This window comes from Tursiops truncatus, chromosome 13 (genome assembly GCF_011762595.2).
Source record: "Tursiops truncatus isolate mTurTru1 chromosome 13, mTurTru1.mat.Y, whole genome shotgun sequence".
Taxonomy (NCBI): Eukaryota; Metazoa; Chordata; class Mammalia; order Artiodactyla; family Delphinidae; genus Tursiops; species Tursiops truncatus.
The window spans coordinates 77,270,713-77,293,722 of record NC_047046.1 but is presented as its reverse complement, the minus strand read 5'-3'; the positions used below and the strand labels follow the sequence as shown (position 1 = coordinate 77,293,722).

At 36.3% G+C, this 23,010-nt stretch overlaps 1 pseudogene; it reads right to left on the bottom strand.

Moving 5' to 3' along the window:
- Positions 1-2,597: 2,597 nt before the first annotated feature.
- Positions 2,598-23,010, bottom strand: part of LOC101334140 (tyrosine--tRNA ligase, mitochondrial pseudogene) — a 307,010-nt pseudogene continuing 286,597 nt past the window's right edge.

Here is a 23,010-nt window from a genome sequence, read left to right as displayed (position 1 = left end):
TCTGTGACAATTGCTTTCTTTTCCTCACAAAAGCCCTTGGCATTACCAATAGAGAAAGGAGGGACTAAGTTTTGCGCGGTAAATCTCCAGGTTGTCTTTTACAACACTGATTTCCAATACTTTACCATTCCCAATATTTATCAGTAAAGACTCGTCTTTTTTTTTTTTTTTTTTTTTTGGCTGCTTTGGGCCTTCCTTGCTGCGCGCGGACTTTCTCTAGTTGCGGCGAGCAGGGGCTACTCTTCCTTGCAGTGCGCGGGCTTCTCATTGCGGTGGCTTCTCTTGTTGCAGAGCATGGGCTCTAGGTGCACGGGCTTCTCACTGCGGTGGCTTCTCGTTGCAGAGCATGGGCTCTAGGTGCACGGGCTTCAGTAGTTGTGGCTCGCGGACTCTAGAGCGCAGGCTCAGTAGTTGTGGCGCACGGGCTTAGTTGCTCTGCGGCATGTGGGATCTTTCCGGACCAGGGCTCGAACCCGTGTCCCCTGCATTGGCAGGCGGATTCTTAACCACTGTGCCACCAGGGAAGCCCCAAGATTCATCTTTTGTTATTTGTTGTTTTGAAGATTTTAATCTATCGAAATGTATTTACCCATAGCTGCAGGAGGGAGCAGTGGGCATGCTGGGAGGAGGACAGGGGCGTGTGGGAGCATGGACCTGGCCCAGTCAGGCTCCAGCTTGGAGCTGCAGTGCCGGAAACATGTCTGACAGTTTTACAGCCCCAAGGTTTTATAGTTCTGCTGAGTACTTAGGCTATAGGAAACCCACAAGAGAAGGTCTCTACCACCCTAAACGTTAAAAAGCGTTTTTCAGATTCCATCAGAGCTAAGTTAGCAAGGTAAACTTAGGTGAACTTAGTGATAAGTCCCCCTGAAGAGAGACAGGTCACATACAATTGTTTCACCTTTGGCAGAGCACTGGTGGTAGAGCTGGCAGCCATAAAACCTGGTTTGAAAAAATCAGATGAAATTTTAATGAATTCTTAAAGGACAAGTGCAGGTGAGCATGAAATTTATGATCCCTGGGAACCTCTGGCTGTGGGAGTGGGAGTCCTGCCTCCACCTGCCTCTCTTTCCCATGTGCCTCCACTGGGCTTTCATCAGAAACTTTAAGGGGTATGTAAAACGTCTGAGAGACAAAAATCAGTAATAATATAAAAGATTTGGACACTAGCCTCAAACCACTGGATTCGATTAAGATTTTTAGAGAATTCCACACAACCATAGCAGAATATACAGTACTTTCAAGTGCACACAGAGTATTCACCATCATTGAACACACTGTGGGCCAAAAGCCAATTCTCAATAAAATTAAAATGGTTAATATATCACAGAAGGTGCTATTTGACCAAAAGAGCATAAAAGTATAAACTAAGAACACAAATATCTCTAAGGCCCCACATATAATATTAAGAAAGACATTTTTTAAAGCCATGATTCAAGAAAAAAATTCACACAAAATTAGAAAATAATTTACACTGGGTGACAGTGAAAGCACAGTCTATTAAATTATGTGAAGTGATGCTGCAGTAGTGCTTAGATGCCTAAAACTTTAAATGCCTGTATCAGAAGAGAAAGAAATTCTCAATCAGTGGTGTAAGCTTAAACTTCAAGAAGTTAATAATAAAAAGCAACTTAAATCCAAAGTGATGGTATGTTAGCTAGAATGCTAAAGTGACCCCCAATGACTTGTGCCATTGTATAATACACTTCCCTTGAGAGCAACTTGCTTCTAACTAATAGAATATGGCAAAGGTGATGAGATAGCATGCCAGGTATTATGCTGTCATATGGCAAAGGTGAAAATTTTTGTGGATATAATTAAGTTCCCTACGTACTTAGCTTTAATTCGATCAAAGGAAGATTATCCTGGTGGACTTGACTGAATCAGGAAAACCCCTGAAGAGAGAGTCTAGAATTCAGAGGCTATCTCACCTGTTCATCTTGAAAAACCAAGCAGCCGTGTTGTGAACTGGCTAAGGGGAGGGGTGGCTTCTAGTTGCTAAGGAACTCAGTCCTGCCATCAAAAGGAACTGAATTCTTCCAACAACTTGAATAAAGTTGGAAAAGCATGCTGAACTTCAGTTAAGAGGAGCCTGGCTGCTATTATGATTGTAGTGTTGTAATACACTGAACAAAGGACTCAGCTGGGCTTTAATCCTAAACCCAGCAATGTATGTATTGCCCTGCTTTACTATATCCTTGGGGACACTTACAGTTGCCTGAACATGCATACATTGCTGCTGTAAATGAAAAATGGTGCAGTCATGCAAAACCGCTCTAGAGTTTCTTGGAGTGCTAAACATTAATTTACCATACACCTTAAGCCAACAATTCCACCCAAGAGAAATGAAAGACACAGCTTCACACAAAGACTTACATGTAACACTTAATGGTGTTGACTCACAGCAACACTATTCATAATAATCAGGAAGTGGAAACAATCCAAATGTCCATAAGCTAGTGAATGGATAAGCAAAATCTGGTATATTTCTAAAGTGGAATACAATTCGGCAATGAAAGGAATGAGCTATTGATACAAACAGCAACATGGATGAGACTCAAGATAATAACTCTAAAAGAAAGAAGTCAGACAAAAATAAAGTGCACACAATTTTATTCCATTTATATAAATTATAGAAAACGAATCTATAGTGGCAGAAAGTGGATCACTTGGTGTCTGCAGATGAGGTGGTAGGGAGGTTTTTTTAAATTAGTTGTGAAGCTGTTTTCACAGGTGTATACATATATCAAAATATACCAAATTGAATACTTTAGGTATATGCAATTTAATCTTTATCAATTATACCCCAATGCAACTGTAAAAATGTGAATTAATTTCAAAAACTTACTCAATAGATGGCTAGTCATATGTGAATAAGCAAATAATAAAGTGTTGAAGGATGAAAAAAAATCCTGAACCATAGAAACAGCGACATAATAAACATACATTGTTTTATGCTGCTAAATTAATTACAGAGAAGGTATAAAAATAGTAGAGAAAATAAATGACACCAAAAGGTAGTTGGAAAATATGAATACATTTGATAAACTTCTGCTGAGGTTAATTAGTAACAAAAGGAGAAGAGATACAAATTAAAAATAGCTGACGTACATGGGACTGCAATGTTGATCCTGTAGTATATGGAAAATAAATATACATTAAGAATTTTATGCCCATAAATTTGATATCTTAGAGAAAGATAAATTTGTGAGTTAAAATCTACCAAATTTCAGTCATGAAGAAATAAACTGAGTAGTTTTCTATCTTCTAAATATATTGAATTTATAGTTTAATTTCTTCCACAAAGAAAACTTCAGGTTCAAATGGTTTGAACCTGAAATCAACAAAATACCTAAAGAAAAATAATGGCAATTCTACAACAATCATCTGGAAAACTGAGGAGGAAAAAACGTTTCCCATCTCATTTTACAGAATTACCCTGATACCAGAACATGACAAAGGTATAAAAAAAATAGAAAACTGCAGGCAAATTTTCTTCAAGGAACTAAATGCAAATATTCTTAAGAGAATATTAATGAAGTAAATCCATGTATATGTATATGTGTGTATATGTGTGTGTACATGTGTATATGTACACATATCACATGATGAGCAAGATTACACCATGATTAACATTATATTATGAGCAAGAAGAGTTTATTAGAGATATGGTTTGATATGTGAAAATTAATGCAATTCACTTTATGAACAGACTAAGAAGGAAAAACTGTATGATCTTCTCAACAGGTACAGAAAAAGCATTTGAAAAAATTCATTAGTTATAAAAGGAAAAAAAAGAACTTAAAAAAATTTAAAAACTAGGAACAGAAGGGAATTTCTTTAACTCAATAGGAAGCCATCTTTTTAAACCAACAGAGCTAGCATCATACTAAATCATGAAGGAATGAAGCTGTCTAACTAAGATAAGAAAGAGAAAGAATACTCACTCTTACCAATTTTATTCTACCTGCTACTGGAGGTCCTAGTCAGGGAAACAAATAAAAGGAAAAAAAATAAAGAAAAATAAATAAAAGCTATAAAAATTGGAAAGGAAATAGTAAAGATCTGTTTGCAAACATGATAGCCTACAGAAAAGCCAAAGTCATCTATAAAAATGCTGCTGAAACTTCTTAAGGAAATTTGTAAGCTACTAGGGCAACATACAAAAATCAGATATATTTCTATATACTAACAACAAACCATAGCATATTTTAATTATAAAACAATCAATTTACAATAACATTAACAAATTGGAAATACTTCGGAATAAATTTAACAAAATAAAAAAAAAATGCCCAGTGACAACTAAAAAAAAAAATTGCTTAGAGAAATTATACAAATGGAGAGCTATATACCATATTCATGGATTGTAAGATTCAATACTTTGAAAACATCATATCCCCCCAAATAGACCTATAGATGCCATATAATCCCAACTAAAATTTCAGCATGTTTTATAAAATATAACAAGATGATTCTAAAATTTTTATGGAAATGTAAAGGATCTAGAAGTGCCAAAACACTTCTGGAAAGAAAGAAGAAATGAACCACCTGATTTCAAGATTTAATATAAAATTACTGTATTCAAAACAGTGAAGTATTGAAGTAGCAATAGACATAGATAAATAGAATAGAGTCTAGAAATAGAACTACACATATATATTCAATTTGTTTTAATGTGTAAAGTTAATTCAATGGGAAAGGGTAGTATTTTCATCAAGTGGTGCTGGAAAGGTTGTATATCCACATCCACTAAAAGAAAATGAACAGGATCCCTTACCTCGGACCTTCTACAATAATTAACTCAAAATGGATCATAGTCCTAAAGGTAAAAGGCAGAACTATAAAACTTGAGAATAACATATAAGAGAAATTCTTAGGAAATGTGATAGGCAGAACCTAAAATGATTCCACAAGATATCCACCCCCTGGTATACTTAGCCCTTTTCCCGAGTATTTATCAAACACTAATCTAGGGGGGACTGGGCTCTTCCTGGAGAAATATCTTTTAAGCAGGGGAGAGATTTGATGTGAGGAAGATTCTCTAATGCTGACTTTGGAAATATAGGGGGACAGAGGCAAGGAATTTGGGCAGCCTCTAGGAACTGAGAGTGGTCCCCAGCTGACAGCTAGCAAGGAGATAGGGTACTCAGTCCTACAACCATAAGAAATTAAACTCTGCTATAAACATGAGCTTAAAAGAGAACCACCGACTACAGATGAGAACATAGCCTTGCTAGCACCTTGATTTTGACCTTGTGAGGTTCTAAGCTGAGAAGTAGGACACACTGTGTCTGTACTTCTAACTTACCTAACTAATAAATGGCTGTTGATTTAAAATGCTAAGTTTGTGGTAATTTGTTATGAAACAATAGAAAACTAATATGACTTTTGGCTAAACAAGTATTTCTTAGAACACAAAATGCATAAATACCCCCAGAATGCTGTTGCAGTTCATCAAAATCAAATACTTCTGCCCCTTCAAAGATGCTTATGAGGGCTTCCTGGTGGCGCAGTGGTTGAGAGTCCGCCTGCCGATGCAGGGGACACGGGTTCGTGCCCCGGTCCCGGAATATCCCGCATGCCGCGGAGCGGCTAGGTCCGTGAGCCATGGCCGCTGAGCCTGCGCGTCCAGAGCCTGTGCTCCGCAACGGGAGAGGCCACAGCAGTGAGAAGCCCGCATACTGCAAAAAAAAAAAAAAAAAAGAAAATTAAAAAAAGATGCTTATGAGAAGCAGAAGGCAAACCACAGCCTGGAATATAATACTGGCAAATGTATATCTAATAAATAATTGTTATATTAATAAACTTAAAATCCAATAAGTTGATACACAACCCATTAAAAATGAACAGAGGTTTTGAAAGAATATTTTACCAAAGAGGACATGACAATAACCAATAAGCACATGAAAAAGTGCTCAATATCTTTAATTATCTGATAAATACAAATTAAAACCACCATTAGATACACATCCAGTAGGGTGGCTAAACTCTTTTTATAAAAAGAATACAATTTAAAAATACTCACTACTATTATTAAATTTTACTTAAGTATCAAATGTTCCTCCAAGACATATGAGACTGAAAAACAATTAGTTTGTGTGGCTATTTCTTTCTTTCTGAAAAGCCCACATTCTTTTCTAAGATGCCCAGAGTCCTGTGTTGGGGTGCTTCTGTTCTGAAGGTCAGTAACGGATCTCGGCTTCTAGTTGTGTGTGGTCTCTGTTCCATACCATACAAGCCAAATTGTATATTTTGGAAATTGTCAAAGCTGTCCTTTCTCAAGCCAAATATACAAGAGCTTCCTTGATTATCAAAATAAATATGTACAGACATTCAAACACATATATATCCACACAAACATGCTCACAGAAAACACTTGCGAGTGTCATAGACGATTGGTAGATTGGACATGATTAGTTTTTGGGGTCCTGAGTTTCTGACTAGGCCAAATATTGTCTTATCCTTATTCCCCTCTTTAGTATGCTAAGTCTTTGAGGGCCTGGTAGAGGAATTAATTAAGTTTGCTATAAGGTTTGTCTGAATAGTGAGGAGTGTATCAGGGAGGGTTTCCAAAGAAGTGATTTGAGGAAGATCCTTTTTAGTACGATTTAAAAGTTAAAAGAATGAATTTAAAGACATCTTGCAATAGAAGAGAGCACTGTAAAAAGGCTTTTGAAATGCAAACTTGCCTGGCATGTGCATGTAGGTGGAATACTGAATTGTCTGGGATGAGTGGGTGTATTAATGGTAGATGATGAGGCTAGGAAATCTGAAGCAGATTGTGAAGGGTCCAGATCTGTAAGTAAATCAAGAATGTTGAATATTATCTTGAACACAATGGGGGACTATTTAAGATATTATAAGTTAGTGGGTAATTTTGCCACTTCAGTATTGTAAAGTAAAATCATTTCGTAATGCTAGTACTGAATTGTGGTCTCATGTGACATAGTCATTGCCCTGTAAATATCCATTTGTGGTCTCTTGGGCCACAGAAGTACTTTTCTAATCTAAGGATGTATGTTCCTCTCCATCTTCACCTATAATTTAAGTGCATTTGCATTTTAATGTGTGCTGAAAACATACAGAGGATTTCAGTAATGAAATGATTCTATAGAAGACAAATAGAAGTAGTGTATAAATCTGTGAGGAGTGTACAGCTTAATAGTTTTAGGTGTATTCATGCTGTTGTGAAACAGATCCCCAGAACTTTTTCATTTTGTAAAACTGAAACTATAGCTGTTAAATAACAACTTCCCTTTTCCTCCTTCCACCCAGCCCCAGCTAACCACATTCTACTTTCTGGTTCTATGAATTTGACTAGTTAAGTAACTCTTATAAGTGGAATCATACCATAAATATCTTTTTGTTACTGACTTATTTCTCTGAATAATTTTTAAACATCTACTAATTTTTAGTAATGTAGGAAACCCAATTTGATTTGATTTGATTAAGAGTGGGTGACCCCTGATTATAAGAAATATTTACCCTCTATATTTGGAAGTGATGTATTTTTTTTAGAAAAGTTTTGTTATAGCAGATAAAGTCCTATTTTAAAATAAAGATAAAACGTTTCAGTAACATTTTTTTCAATTATACATTTAATAGCTGTGTAATTAAATTAACAAATATTTGTTGACTTCCTGCTTTATACTCTGGAAATAAAGCAGTGAACTGTAGAAAGAAATCTTTGATTTCACTGAGTTTATGTTACAGAGGAGTGAGGTAGTAATTAATAGGGTAGATAGTTGATGGATACAAGATAATCAGGTAATAATAAGTGATATGAAGTACTATGAATACAGGGAATAAAGCTGTATACATAACAAACAAAAGTTTAGGACCACATGGCTTCGCAGGTGAATTCTATGAAACATTTAGAGAAGAGCTAACACCTATTCTTCTCAAAGTGTTCCAAAATATAGCAGAGGGAGGAACACTCCTAAACTCATTCTACAAGACCACCATCACCCTGATACCAAAACCAGACAAAGATGTCACAAAGAAAGAAAACTACAGGTCAATATCACTGATGAACATAGATGCAAAAATCCTCAACAAAATACTAGCAAACAGACTCCAACAGCACATTAAAAGGGTCATACACTGTGATCAAGTGGGGTTTATCCCAGGAATGCAAGGATTCTTCAATATATGAAAATCAATCAATGTGATACACCATGTTAACAAACTGAAGGAGAAAAACCATATGATCCTCTCAATAGATGCAGAAAAAGCTTTTGACAAAATTCAACACCCATTTATGATAAAAACCCTCCAGAAAGTAGGCATAGGGGGAACTTACCTCAACATAATAAAGGCCATATGTGACAAACCCATAGCCAGCATCATTCTCAATGGTGAAAAACTGAAAGCATTTCCTCTAAGATCAGGAACAAGACAAGGATGTCCACTCTCACCAGTATTATTCAACATAGTTGTGGAAGGTTTAGCCACAGGAATCAGAGAAGAAAAAGAAATAAAGGAATCCAAATTGGAAAAGAAGAAGTAAAACTGCCACTGTTTGCAGATATGATACTATACATAGAGAATCCTAAAGATGCTACCAGAAAACTGCTAGAGCTAATCAATGAATTTCATAAAGTAGCAAGATACAAAAGTAATGAGCAGAAATGTCTTGCATTCCTATACACTAATGACAAAATTCTGAAAGAGAAATTAAGGAAACACTCCCATTTACCATTTCAACAAAAAGAGTAAAATACCTAGGAAGAAATCTACCTAAGGGGACAAAAGACCTGTATGCAGAAAACTATAAGACACTGATGAAAGAAATTAAAGATGATAACATACAGATGGAGAGATATACCATATTCTTGCATTGGAAAATCAACATTATGAAAATGACTCTACTACCCAAAGCAATCTACAGATTCAATGCAATCCATATCAAACTACCAAGGGCATTTTTCACAGAACTAGAACAAAAAATTTCACAATTTGTATGGAAACACAAAAGACCCCGAATAGTGAAAGCAATCCTGAGAAAGAAAAACAGAATCAGGCTCCTGGACTTCAGACTATACTACAAAGCTACAGTAATTAAGACAGTATGGTACTGGCACAAAAACAGAAATATAGATCAGTGGAACAGGATAGTAAGCCCAGAGATAAACCTACGCACATATGGTCACGTTATCTTTGATAAAGGAGGCAAGAAAATGCAATGGAGAAAAGACAGCCTCTTCAATAAGTGGTGCTGGGAAAACTGGACAGCTACCTGTAAAAGAATGAAATTAGAACACTTCCTAACACCATACACAAAAATAAACTCAAAATGGATTAAAGACCTAATGTAAGGCCAGACACTATAAAACTCTTAGAAGAAAACAGACAGAATTTTCTATGATATAAATTACAACAAGATCCTATTTGACCCACCTCCTAGAGAAATGGAAATAAAAACAAAAATAAAGAAATGGGACCTAATGAACCTTAAAAGCTTTTGCACAGTAAAGGAAACCATAAACAAGACAAAAAGACAATCTTTAGAATGGGAGTAAATATTTACAAATGAAGCAGCTGAGAAAGGACAGCTTTGACAATTTCCAAAATATACAAGCAGCTCACGCAGCTCAATATCAAAAAAACAAACAACCCAATCCAAAATGGTCAGAAGACTTAAACAGACATTTCTCCAAAGAAGATATACAGATTGCCAACAAACACATGAAAGGATGCTCAACATCACTAATCATTAGAGAAATGCAAATCAAAACTACAATGAGGGACTTCCCTGGTGGCGCAGTGGTTGAGAGTCTGCCTGCCGATGCAGGGGACACGGGTTCGTGCCCCGGTCTGGGAAGATCCCACATGCTGCAGAGCGGCTGGGCCCGTGAGCCATGGCCACTGAGCCTGCGCATCTGGAGCCTGTGCTCCGCAACAGGAGAGGCCACAACAGTGAGAGGCCTGTGTACCGCAAAAAAAAAAAACAAAAACAAACAAACAAACAGAAAAACTATAATGAGGTATCACCTCACAACAGTCAGAATGGCCATCATCAAAAAATCTACCAACAATAAATGCTGGAGAGGGTGTGGAGAAAAGGGAACCCTCTTGCACTATTGTTGGGAATGTAAATTGATACAGCCACTATGGGGAACAGTACAGAGGTTCCTTAAAATACTAAAAATAGAATTACCATATGACCCAGCAATACCACTACTGGGCTAATACCCTGAGAAAGCCATAATTCAAAAAGAGACATGTACCACAATGTTCACTGCAGCACTAGTTACAATTGCCAGGACATGGAAGCAACCTAAGTGTCCATAAACAGATGAATGGATAAAGAAGATGTGGCACAAATATACAATGGAATATTACTCAGCCATATAAAGAAATGCAGTTGAACTATCTGTAGTGAGGTGGGTGGATCTAGAGTCTGTTATACAGAGTGAAGTAAGTCAGAAAGAGAAAAATACCATATTCTAACACATATATATGGACTCTAAAGAGAAAAAAAATGGTTCTGATGAACTTAGGGGCAGGACAGGAATAAAGACGCAGCTGTAGAGAATGGACTTGAGGACACGGGGTGAGCGAAGGATAAGCTGGGATGAAGTGACAGAGTAGCATTGACATATATACACTGCCAAGTGTAAAATAGATAGCTAGTGGGAGGCATAGCACAGGGAGATCAGCTCGGTGCTCTGTGACCACCTAGAGGGGTGGGATAGGGAGAGTGGGAGGGAGGCTCAAGAGGGAGGGGATATGGGGATATATGTATATGTATAGCTGATTCACTTTGTTACACAGCAGAAACTAACACAACATTATAAAGCAATTATACTCCAGTAAAGATGTTAAAAAAAAATACACTTTGCTGTACACCTGAAACTAGTACAACATTGTAAATCAACTATACTCTAATAAAAACATTTTTAAAAAATAAAACAGTAAAAGGGGCTTTTTATATGTTTTATCAAACAGATTAGAGCTATGTGTACTGTATGATAAAGGATGAAGAAAATATTCACTACCTACCTTTTTAAGAGAGGACAAGGATGATGATTATTAAAGGAATTTCCAAAACCACTATGCAACAATTATCTTGTAATGATCTCTCTCAATCTACCCACCCCCACCTCTCCCCCTCAGCTTGCTGCTGGTGGATTTGATTATGGCTGGTTCTGTGGAAGACTTTCTTATCACTTAAACGTTCTGTTTAACCCAGGACTATTCCCACATGTTGCCAGTCAGCAGAAAGAGTAAGGGAGTTACACAGAGGGATAGGATGGGTATTAAAAACAATACCTCAGAAGATCTTTCTGCACTTTGTCCAAATCGATACATGTAACTATTTTTGTATAAACTAAGGCAGTTACCTGATGTATAGTGGAAAGGGTCAGCAGAAAAGGCTCCCACTTCTCTCCTTGAAATTACAACGTGCTACCTGAAAAGGAGACATCTAAGGCTGAATGTCACTTGCAGCTTACTTTTAAATTATGCCATGGGCGTAATAAAATGACCTTGTGTTCATCAGCAAACTCATGTCTGTACTTCCTGGCAGCTTAATATGCTAAGGTTGCTACTATTACATTATTGTTTCTACTTCTGCAAAACTGTAGATATCCCTTTCTAGGTCTCCTTTTAGTCTGGCTGGATGAATGTAGAAGGTGGAGCGTAGGATATTGTTCTTCATAGAAAAGTAAACCATAATTTATATAAAATTAAAGCCTTACCAATAGCTATGGAAGTAATTTAAATCATACTTAGCTAATTTCTCAATAGTTTAAGACAGCCTTTCTCAACAGTGGTTTCAGGAGAGATTTAGGCTCTAATACCCTAGATAATATCAGTTTTGTTAACGGATTCACTTCTTTCCTATGGAGAGTCTGGATCACTTAATCTTCCTTATTCCAAACCTTATTGTCAAATAAATTAACTTGCCCAAACGGGTTTATAGAAACAAAGACCCTTGATCCACTGGTTGAGAAGCTGACTCATTTAGGTTTTATTTAAGTCTTTAAGTACTTCTTAGTACAATAAACCACAAAGGAACACCACTCATCTTTTTCCCAAACAATAGCCCCTATCAAGTAAGCAAGTAATCATTAAATGGCATAATTGGAAACTTAATAATCTGTGATAATACATAAAACTCAATCTCAAAAGGCTAAGAGTTTAAAAAGTTATATAAGTACAACATAGAAATACTATATTTAATTGATTCATTCTTTCCATTAAAAAGTACTTATGCCTCTAAGAACCAGGAATTATGCTCTAATTTGAGAATCTGCAAATGAATAAGTCTTGTGTTTTCTCTTAAAGCACTCATGATTGTTTCAGAGATAGGAATGTAAAGACCTAATTACAATACTAGATATGATGATATAATTGAGAGAGATATAAATTGTTACAGGATTATAAAAGATACAGTAAAGAATACTGCCATTAGCAGTATTAAATTTGACCATATGAAATTGCAGAGATTTGATGGGCTTTGACCTACAGAAATTTCAATTTTATGTAGCTCAGTCTAATATTATTAGTTCTCATAGTGTTAAAATTGAGCTTGATCTTGAAAAATGATATATGGTTAGAATTAGGTTCTGCAGCAAGTGACCTGAATATTACAATGACTGAAACAAGACAGGATGACATTTTTCTCTCTATTAAAGTGATATTGGAAGTAAGTGATCCAGGGCTAGTCTATATTCTGCATTACAAATTCCTGGTGATCTTGGCTCTTCCAAATGAACACTTTGATGTCTGATCCTGGTGTGACCCTCAGTCACCCCATTTCAGAAAGCAGGAAGGAGGCAATGAAGAAACAGAGGGCCAAAAGACACATGCCCACTGCCACTTCAGGAGAGTTTCAGAAGGAGACCATAAAACAACTGCATACATCCTATTGGTCTGAACCTAACCGCAAGGCTACACTTAGCCTCAAGGGATGTTGGGAAATGTTGTATTTTGTAGACACCCATTCACCAGCCAATAATTCTAGTACCATGAGGGTAAAGGAGTGTGAGAATTGGGGATGAACCAGCTTCTTTGCCACTAAGAAATAGTTTACTAATTATATGAGAAATGGGAAAGGCCTGGAAGAAAAAGCAAAAACATCTAAAAAGGTGTAAAACATTAAAAATATATGAAGCATTCTGATGACTGTTTTATCGTGGAAGGGCCAAATATTACATCCGTGTCAATGAAAGGGGTTGAATTTGAAACAACAGATCAGACAGTAAAGGTCCTTAGGTGTTAGGTTAGGACACTGGAATTTATACCGCCTTCGATATGTAGCTATTGAAGGATTTTGAACTGGTGACTGAATGAATAGATCTGCATTTTAGGAAGATCATTCTGGCTACAGTACAGAAAGACTGGTCAAGGACAAGAGTGAAAAAATGATAATTATTTTAGGATAATGGGCTAATTTCCCAAACCCATTGCCTTTTAACAATATGAGTAAAAAGAGTAAAGTAACAAAAATATGAAAGGCACAATAATACTAAAATGCTCAGTTTATTCCTTAATTGAATTTAAAAAGGAATAAATTTAACTATAAGCAAGCTTAACAGAGAAAGAGCATAGTAAATGGGGTGCCTATGGGTGTACAATTGCTGTCTAACTTAGATTCTAATAGTGGTAGATAAAAATATATTTTAAATTTCTACAATTAAATTTTTAAAAGATCTAAAAATTGAAGCTTTCAAAGACATTATCTTATTATGTGAAATATTGATATTTAAGGTTCCGTTTATTTTTTAAACACAGTGATTTTTGTAACTATTTTGGTAAAAATTGTATTTTGCAAGTAAGTAATTCTTTGGAAGTCAAAAATTTAAGAAGTATTATAGTCTAGCTGCTTTATAGTGTAAAATTTTTTTTAAATTTTACATTTCTTTTTAATCCCCTCATAACTAGCTGAGGGTCAGAAGAAAGTGTTGAAGGGTAAATGATATAAAACTTGAAGTTATGTTGCTGATAGCTGTTTGGACATTTGGCTTTGCTGTTGTATCTAAAAACGAACAGAGTGGTTCATAAAACTGATTGCAGAGCACATTTCAGAACTAATAAAACAAATTGACTATTGACGATGTTCACAGGGCAAATCCAGTTATGTCTCACAAAGCTTTATATTGCTCTATTTCTTCTTTAATGTTTTCTATTTATTTATTTGAATTTAAAGTTTGGGTAACAAGTTCAAAAAAGATGCAGTGTGGGTAGGCAGAGAGTGGCCTTGGACTTTAGAATCAGAAGTCGCAAGTGAAATTCTGGGTTTACTCTTTGTGCCTCTTGGTCTTTGGGCACATCATTTACTCTTTTAGTTTCAAATTCATGAAATTAAATGTATAGCCTTCATTAAGTATTAAATAAACTGACATATGTCCACGTGTTTTGTAAACTATATAATGAAATACAAGAAAACCCTTATTATTAATTTAAACAATGAAGAAAGCTTGCATGTGATAACAAGGACCAATTTTAAAAAGCACAGGTTTTGGCACATGCAAACACACACACACACACATTTAGAGATTGCCCTTGTCAGACTTGACTGTCTGACTCACCTGGCTTTCTCCTAATGACATTTTGGATGAAAAGGATGGATATTCTTAATCATACCTTTCCCAGAATTCCGGCCCCACTCCACATGATCGTGAAGACAATATTTTATCTTTCATTGTACCCTTGCTACCTGCTGCAGGAGTGACAAATGCTGCAGGGATGACAATGCTGCTGTTTGGAACTGAGAAATATAATTAGCAGATACATACAAAATATTTTAATGACAGCCCCCTTCTGAATGCCTACACCTGCCGGACACGGTAATAATGAGGCTTGTCTGCCACTTGGACATTGATCAGATGTCCCACTGGGGCTCGAAAAATGTGTGCTTCGGTTGTCATCATAGACCTGGCACAACCCTACAACAGGGATCAGGGCTGCTGTGAAATATTCAACAGCTGCTGCTTCACCAAGCAACATTTTGCTTTATTTAATTCCATAGGCTTATTTGCATTCTCTTAATTTTCTTATGCTAGGGATTAATCATTCATGAAAGTAATAATTACAAAACTCATTTGAAAGCTTGAAAAAAAGCAGGCTCCTTTTGATGGGCATTGCTTCTGAAAGAGGAGAAAAAAACCAAATTCATGCTTAAAGGAACTTCAAAGCTAGATCTTCTAAAATTGGGATGGCCTCAATTTTTTTCTCCCACAAAATTGGTCATGCTGCTTATCGAGTATACTAAGGCAGGTGAAGAGAAGACATTGTATTGCCTTAAGTAGCTATCTCCAACACTGCATATTTGTAAGAAAATGGAAACAATTGGTTTATATTTTTAGATTAAACTGAGAAGTAAAGTTCAATAAAAAGAGCAAAATAATATAACAAAATATACAAATTGAATTTGAGAGCTCTTTTTGCCAATGAGGATTCGTTTCAGAGAGTAACACTCTGACATCTAAAGAGTTGATCATTCAGCATGTGCTTTTAAATTCTCACCTCCATATGAAGAAATGGATTCCTATTTTGAATAAATCAAATTTTTAGAAAAATACTTTCTTACACTGAGCTCACATGAGCCGTCCACTCTGTAGTCTGAAACTGTCATTTGGGGATTGGGAGGGTGTCAAAAACTGCCTCAGTATCTCTTCAGCTTAATCATTTCAGTATTTGGAGAGAACTATCATGTGCATGACAAGTATGTTCTTTACCCAAGTCAACGTACCCAGGCCTTTCTGTGTTTCTAATTTTGTCCTTGATTCCTTTCCCTGTCTTAGTTCTGACTCTCTCTCACTTGAGTCTTCCTTCCTGGGTACATTCCACTGCTTGATCCTGCCTACCCTTGGGAGACTATTAAACTTATGACTCTCATGATAACACTAACAGTTTTGCTTACAAATTTCATTTCACTTGTTTTATTTATAAAATAACATTTATTTAAATAGTCATTTCAAAATAATTTACTCATTTTATCTTCACAATAAATTCTCTGAGGTAGGCATTGTTATCCTTAACTTATGCAAATAAGAAAACCCTCTCGGACCAAGTCGGTGATTTTCCAACAAAATAATAATATACAGTATTGTTGAGCTCTTGCTTCATATCAGATACTAAGCACTGTCTTTTTTGATCTTTAAAAACCTCTTTGGATTAGGTGTTATTAATATTCTCATAATTGAGTTGGCAGAGTAAGTCACAAAGTGGTTAAGAAACTTCCCCTGTGTCACGGTTAGTAATCAGGAGAGTCACAGGCATCTAAATAGTGGTAGTGGAATTTTCATAAAGCATCCTACAAGTGCTCAGCTTCATCTGTGTCAAGTACTCTATTAGACACTGGAGGTGTAAAAATTAACAATGTATATGTTTCTTCATTAAAGGTGCGTTAGCATGAAAAGTAAAGACATATGCACACAGATAGATGCAATACAAATTTGCAAGGTCTATAACAGATGAGTGCACATCTTAATGGTGTAGGTTAATAGCATAATAGAAGCTGGTACTCAGTTTACGACTGTGGGTCAGATGAGGGTTTAGAAGAAAAATGAAACCCTGATGTTGAAAGATGGGTCGGTATTATCTTTCTAGGCAGTCAACTTAAAAGCAAGTATAGAATTTCCTGTACAAAACTGAGGAATTGTAAAATAGGAAATGAGGGTGAAATTACAAATACTTCTATGTCTTCTGTGTATTTTATGAGTTGACCATACATGGAAAAACAAGGTGAGCTATATTAAAATTAGATAGAAGTCTGAGAGGTAGGAACCAGATCATAAAGAGCCTACTCTACTAGGACCAATTGTTAGAGATTATTCATTTGGGAATCATTTGAAATCTTTAAGCAACAGAAACGGCATGATTCACACAGTATCATTTATTCGTATTTATTCAGTTAAAATTATTGAGTATTCCCACGCTAAATGCTAGGGAATCAGTAATGACAAAAACCAGATAAAACCTTGAATTCATGGCGCCTACTTCTGATCAGCATGTTAGTAAGATAGTTTTGCAAATACCGTGGAGCTCATAATGTGAGGGGCAAGACTAGAGGCAGGAATGTTCATTTGAAGCTATTGAAATTCTTCAAATAAAAAATACAGACCTGAATTTAAGTGTTATTAGTAGGGATGAAAAAAAGGTTATATGTAGTTGAAATTTGCAGGATTGGTGACCCATAAGATCTGAGGCTAAGCGAGAATGAAAAGTATTTTAATTGGGTTTGAGTCTACACCTAGGTTTATTTGTGTTCCTTTTATTTTTCTAATTTGATTAAAAATCACATTGAAATGGATAGGTACAAACATGGAATCTCCTGACAAATTAATCAAGTATTCTTTCTCCATGTAGACACTGATACATTAATCTACAACATACGTTGTCTTTGTTCCCACAGCTTCAAAAAGCCATATTTCACCATAAAGGGTCTGCTGAGTTAAACTGAGATTCTATACATCTCGCTCATACTCAAGGGAAGACGATCACAAAGGGACAAAAACGCTCGAAGGTGTGGATCCTTGGCCACCCTAAGTGTCCGCCACAGTTATCTTTCCTGTAAGGGAGGGCACTAGGAAGGCAGTGAGAATATCCTGCGTATATTCATTTACTTTCACATTTCTATACGTTTACTTTGATTAGTTTCATCCACTTGTATGACTTCAACCATCGCCTTCTTCATATTATCCAATATATTCCATCTCAAAATCACTCCCAAAATTCAAGTCAACTTTCACATTGCCTGTTAATTCATTATTTGGATATTCTACCAAGCCTTAATTCTATCATGCCAAATCATTATTCCTGTATATCTGCTTTTGCTTCTCTTGAAATTCCCATCCTGTTTCTTCTGCCATCATCCTCAGTGATCTGGGATAATCTTCCCTATTGTCCACTGGCATTTAAATTTTAAGTTCTGTACATTCTTCTACCATGATCTGTCTCTAGTCTTTCCTCCTCTTCATTCCTTCCAATACTTTCACACCCTTATTCTGTCCAAATTAAACCATATGAAAATAATTGTATCAGATCTTTTTAACTCCTTTTTATAATCCTCTTTAAATTCATCTTATCCAGTAGTGGGGATTAATATTCCTAAATGCTGATAGAATTACATTACACTACTCAAGACCAGTTAATGGATTGCTGTTGCCTACAGGACATTGTTCATATCTTTAGTCTCCAAAACAGTCCTTCATAATCCCTTCCTGTCCTGTCTTTTCAGTTTTGTCTCTTGCTACTTCCTTTCACACACTCACAGAGTAAAATGTTACCTAATGAGTTACTTTTTATTCTGCAGAAGTATTACATGTTTTCAGGTTTTCAGGCCTTTGCTCTTGTAACATTATCTTCAAATACCCTTTTTTTTTTCTTGCAAGAAGGAACCTTTCTCTCCCCCAAAATATATAGCTCTTCATGACTTTTATTATAATAAATAAGTTTTTTTTTTTTTTTTTTTTTTCCGGTACGCGGGCCTCTCACTGTTGTGGCCTCTCCCGTTGCGGAGCACAGGCTCCGGACACGCAGGCTCAGCGGCCATGGCTCATGGGCCCAGCCGCTCCGCGGCATGTGGGATCTTCCCAGACCGGGGCACGAACCCGTGTCCCCTGCATCAGCAGGCGGACTCTCAACCACTGCGCCACCAGGGAAGCCCTATTATAGTTTTTGTATGCCTCTTTTCCCTTTAATTTCCTGAGAAGAGATGTTGTTCATATAGTCTGGCATCATCCATGACTCCTCTCACGTGCCTGGCACGTAATATACACTGGATATCTATTTTTTGAATTAATAATATGTTAACTAATGAGTTTCTCATAGTAATGTCAGAAACAAACCTATTACAAATTTATGAAACTTGCACTGTGTTCAAAATGTATGAAAAATACATCTAAATAATACATTTTATTTACTATGTCATTTATTCATATGCATTAACATATTCTCTATATATTAACAAACCAAAAACATATAGTCAAGTCTTCGATTGCATCAGTATTGTCACAGTTACTTCTTTGGTTTTCATTAGAACAGCTTTCAAAATACAATAAAAATGCTCCTTTTCTTAGATTCCCCAAGAACAGTGAAGACCAACTGGGTGTACAAAATCTAAGCCGAGATCATAAACTATCTCAAAAGAGGACACTGAGCTCACCTGCCATTCAAAATCTGGTTTAGAATAACAATTCTTAATCATAAAATGAAATATTAAAGTTATGAATGAAATGAAATATTAAATGAATATTAAATGAATGAATAAAATGAAATATTAAAGTAAACTTATTAAAGTTTACGCCAAGGTGCTTGGCGTAAATTGTGTCATAATGGGGAGAACAAACAAAAACCCCCACAACTTTCCCTTACTGCCACAGAGCTCTGAGGTGGACCACCAAACTGGTATACCTTCAGTAATGTAACATGCAGTGACATTTCCACATATGGAAACTTTATGTCATTTACTGCCTTATAAAACTGCAAGTGCCCTCTTAAAGTCAGTATATTCTGACATTTTGCTACCCACAGATCTCATGCTGAAATCCACAGGAGTTGGGCATTAACAATTGAAAGCAGAATGCAGTTCCCTCAGATCGGATAATTGGAAGCTAGTGAAACATGTCAAATATGGGTGTAATAACAAGTACGCTGCTGGCAAAACATGAGTAATCTGGGTGCTGTATTTAAATTTTTAACTGACCCTTTGGCAGACAGAATCATGAAAAAGTAAACTTCAAAGAAATGAGCTTTCTTTTTCCAATCTTGTGTGGTTGAAAGACTATCAACAATCTGCTGTATTAGCGTTACCTTATTAAAACAACAACAACAAATTTAAAGGTTCATAAGAACAATATCCTTACATACTCTTTACAGTAATTGGTATTTTTAGGGTGCCTATAAAAGGCATCAAGTGTCATCAAAATGTATAAATTATAGCATAACAGTATCACAGTTTGTGCGCATAGTGACATCAGTAGAACAAATGATGCTTCTATAAAATGTCATTTACTCTTTTCCATTAAGGGACTACTTCTAGAACTCATTTTTTACCTCTGAAACCACAGTATCCGATAACAGTAGACCCTCAGTAAACATTTTTCTGAATGAATGAATGGATGGATGCTGTTGAAAAGGCAGATTCTGTGTTTAGCCTGGTTATATTTTAATTAAGAGAAGTTACGAGTATACTGAAGCCAAATTGCACTCCTTGAGACATTTGCATTCTTTTTGTCTTCATTAAACTCCAAAATCTGGCAATAAGCAAAAAGAGCCCCTGTTGGCCAAGAAGCAGTTTTTGTTCTTGTTTTTCAGGCTTATTTCACCTGCATCACATTACACAAAATAAAAATTATTATGCTACTGGATTTGTTTCATATATTCCCATTTATCCTGCCATTACCCAATTATGCGCTTCAATAAGCTATTTTACAATTAATGCATTTCTATTTGTCCTACCAGAAATTCGCCTGGCCCAGGCACATTAGCTATGATATTCATCATCTCCTGGCTGAGACTTTTATGTGTATATTTTCTTTAGAACTATGGCAGTGGTCTACTCGGAACAGCAGTGGTAAAAATGTGTTACTTTACAATTGATGCGAGGAAAGTACTACTTATAAATAAGAAGGGTTTGTTTAGAAGAGACGTAAACAATCCTTATCCCCTTCCAAAGAAGCCAGAGGCTACTGGATAATGGGGAATTGACTTTCCCTGTTTGCATTCTTCAAAGCTTTGTCATCAGTACATTTCATACCATTGCTGGCAAAGAGAGTGCAATTCATATACTACTTGTTATCCTCAATTACCTCAGCTAAGTCAAAGTCTCTTTCATCTTTGCATCCCACAGCTTATATTGACATGCATTGCAGTTTCTCCAGTTGATCCCGCCTCATCTTCTCATCTCACTAACACAGCAACCACCCAAAACATCTTATTAATGGGTTTTCCTAACTGGAATCTTGTCTTGTTCATCAACAAATATGTCTTGAGCTTCCAGTATATGCCTCAAAATCCACTCTCCAGAACCTCCAGAGTGATCAATGACCTTCCTACTCAAGGTCACAGCGTTAGTAGTGTTCAAGTGTCTCTGAGAGGGAGGGCTTTTTAGAAAGAAATGCAGGGTCACCAGCCTCCCTCTAGAACCCCTGAATCTGAATTTTAATAAGCTCCCCCAATGGTTTGTATGTACATTGAAGTTTAAAAAGCCCTGCTCTGACATCCTTCTGCATAAATCCTTCAGTGGACTCTCGATTGAATTAAATTATTAAGTTATGTAGCTCAGGCTTCTCTAAATACCCCCCCTTGAGATTTCATGAGTCAACTTATTCTTTAGCAACACCACACCCTTCCAAAGTAACTCTTTCTACGTTTCCACATTTTTGCTTATAGACAAATTAGTGCTCGGTAATGGTTAAAAGTGTGAGTGTTGGCATTAGAGAGAACTGTGTTAGATTCTCAGCAAAACATACTAATAGCTGAGGGTACTTGAGAAAATTACTTGACTTCTCTGAACGCTGTTTTTTCATATTAATGCTAATTTTATTTTAACATCTTTATTGGAGTATAATTGCTTTACAATGGTGTGTTAGTTTCTGCTGTATAACAAATTGAATCAGCTATACATATACATACATCCCCATACCTCTTCCCTCTTGCGTCTCCCTCCCACCCGCCCTATCCCACCCTTCTAGGTGAACACAAAGCACCGAACTGATCTCCTTGTGCTATACGGCTGTTTCCCACTAGCTATCTATTTTACATTTGGTAGTGTATATATGTCCATGCCACTCTCTCACTGTGATCCAGCTTACCCTTCCCCCTCCCCATGTCCGCCAAGTCCGTTCTCTATGTCTGTGTCTTTATTCCTGTCCTGCCCTTAGGTTCTTCAGAACAATTTGTTTTTGTTTTTTTCTTTTTTTAGATTCCATATATGTTAGCATACGGTATTTGTTTTTCTCTTTCTGACTTACTTCACTCTGTATGACAGTCTGTAGGTCCATCCACCTCACTATAACTCAATTTTGTTTCTTTTTATGGCCGAGTAATATTCCATTGTAAGTAGGTACCACAACTTCTTTATCCATTCATCTGTTGATGGACACTTAGGTTGTTTCCATGTCCTGGCTATTGTCAATAGAGCTGCAATGAATATTGTGGTACATGACTCTATTTGAATTACGATTTTCTCAGCATATATGTCTATGGTGGGATTGCTGGGTCGTATGGTAGTTCTATTTTTAGCTTCTTGAGGAACCTCCATACTGTTCTCCATAGTGGCTGTATCAATTTACATACCTACCAATAGTGCAAGAGGGTTCCCTTTTCTCCACACCCTCTCCAGCATTTATTGCTTGTAGATTTTTTGATGATGGCCATTCTGACTGGTGTGAGGTGATACCCCATTGTAGTTTTGATTTGCATTTCTCTAATTATTAGTGATGTTGAGCATCCTTTCATGTGTTTGTTGGCGATCTATATATCTTACATGGAGAAATGTCTATTTAGGTCTTCTGCCCATTTTTGGATTGGGTTTTTTTTTTTTTTTTTTTTTTTTTTATATTGAGCTGCATGAACTGCTTGTAAATTTTGGAGATTAATCCTTTGTCAGTTGCTTCGTTTGCAAATATTTTCTCCCATTCTGAGGGTTGTCTTTTAATCTTGTTTATGGTTTCCTTTGCTGTGCAGAAGGTTTTAAGTTTCATTAGGTCCCATTAGTTCATTTTTGTTTTTCTTTCCATTCCTCTAGGAGGTGGGTCAAAAAGGATCTTGCTGTGATTTATGTCATAGAGTGTTCTGCCTATGTTTTCCTCTAAGAGTTTTATAGTGCCTGGCCTTACATTTAGGTATTTAATCCATTTTGAGTTTATTTTTGTGTATGGTATTAGGGAGTGTTCTAATTTCATTCTTTTACATGTAGTGGTCAGTTCTCCCAGCACCACTTATTGAAGAGGCTGTCTTTTCTTCATTGTATATTCTTGACTCCTTTATCAAAGACAAGGTGACCATATGTGCGTAGGTTTATCTCTGGGCTTTCTATCCTGTTCCACTGAT